This window comes from Cebus imitator, unplaced genomic scaffold (assembly GCF_001604975.1).
Source record: "Cebus imitator isolate Cc_AM_T3 unplaced genomic scaffold, Cebus_imitator-1.0 Scaffold320, whole genome shotgun sequence".
Taxonomy (NCBI): Eukaryota; Metazoa; Chordata; class Mammalia; order Primates; family Cebidae; genus Cebus; species Cebus imitator.
In genome coordinates, this window is record NW_016107635.1 from 175,915 (window position 1) to 177,907 (window position 1,993).

A 1,993-nucleotide genomic window follows, 5' to 3' on the forward strand; every position below is an offset into this window, starting at 1 on the left:
AAAAAAAATGAAAGGCCAATACGTCTTGTAAAACTTAGGGGCAAAAAAATAAAAACAAAAATAAAAATATTAACAAATTGAATCCAATAATAAATGAAAAGAATAAAGCAGTCTTTGTCCCCAGAAAGAAAAGTCATTCTTACATTTTAAAAGTCAAGCAACACAATTAATTATGTTAACAGAATAAAAGGGAAAAACACAATGGCATCTTAATAAATTCAGAAAAATCATTGGAAAAGGCTCAATACTCATTCATGATAAAACTTTTAATAAGCTATGAATAGAAAGAAACTTTTCTCAATCTGACTAGGTATATAGAAAAAGATTTAGAGTTCACATTGTACATAATTGCTAAAAATTAAATGCTTCTTTTAAAAAGTCAAGAATAAGATAAGAATATCCACTCTTACCATTTTGAGTCAATATTTACTAGAGGTTCTGGTCTGTGAAATAAGGCAAGGAGAAAAGTCAGGGGGTTTAGGAAGAATTAAAACTACTTGCATTGTTCTGTATAGAAAGTCCTAAGAAATATAAAAAGCAATTACTAGAAAAAAAATGAACTTAAGATCATAAGAAACAAATCGATATGGGAAAATTATTATTTTTTATATGTGAGCAGCAAACAATTGAAAAATCTTTTTTTAAGTTCTATAGCATCGAAAACCATACAATATTTAGCAGTAAATTTAATAAAGTTTGCACAAGATATACACATTGAAAACCATATTTCTGTGATAAATTTAAAAATTTTTCTGAATAAACAGAAAAATATATCATAATAATGGACTGGAAGTCTCCGTATTTTAAGATGTCAATTCTCAAATTGGTCTATAAATTCAAGGATTTCCCATTTAAAAACTCAGCAGACATTTTTCCTGTTTGTCTGCAGTCCAATGTTCTACCCCTGAGCTATACCCCCTCCTTCAGCAGACATTTTTTCTAAGAAATTGACCAGCAGATTCCAAACTTTACGTGGAAATACTAAAATCTGGGAATAATTAAAACAACTTTTAAAAAGTGCAAATTTAAATCTGACTTCAAATTTTACTACGGAACTACAGTAATCAATGTTTGTATGAGAGCAGACCTAGATTAACAGAAAACAACACAGAGTCCAGGAATTTGGCACACTGATATGTTCAATTTATTTTTATCAAATGTGCCAAAGTAATTCAATGGAGGGAGAAAGAAATGTCTTCTCAACACATGGTGCTGAAAAGCAATGTATCTATATTGAAAAAAATCATCTTGACCTCATGTCAAATAATATATAAAAATTAATTCAAGACAGAGCAGAAACCCAAATGTAAAAGCTAAAATTAATTATTTTCTAAAAGAAAACTTGAAATAAGTCAAGATTGCTCAGACGGGATCAATCAAATTTAAAGCTTCTTCTCGTTAATACATAACAAAGTTAAGAATAACAAGCCACATTATGGGAGAAAATATTTATGACACATATATCTAAAAAGGTCTTTTATTTTGAATGTACAAAATTCCAATATCTCAATAAAAATATAAATAATCAAATAAAATGAAATTGTATCAATAACAATAAAGGAAAATATATGAATAGCTGATTAACATATAAAAAATTCTTGCATGAGGAAAATGTACACTCAAACCAAAATTAGGTGCCACTAAAAGAAGAGTGGCATCAAATACTGGTAAAGTTGGATGATAACCAGGCTCTCATATATTTCTGACGGGTGTAACAAATTACAGAACTACTTTGGAAAAATGTTTTGGTTTTGTTTTATGAAGTTAAATATACCTCTGTTGTCTGACTTGGCAATTCCACTCCTAGGTGTTTAGTCAAAAGAAATGAACATACATATATATTTACAAAAGGTTTTCTAAAATATGTATACAGAAACCCTATTTATAAAAGCCTAAAACTAGAATGAATGAGCAAATCATGATATAATAACATAATGCAGTAATATTTTTTTTTCCTGTATTTTGAATCTTTATTTTCTTTTTTTTTTTTTTT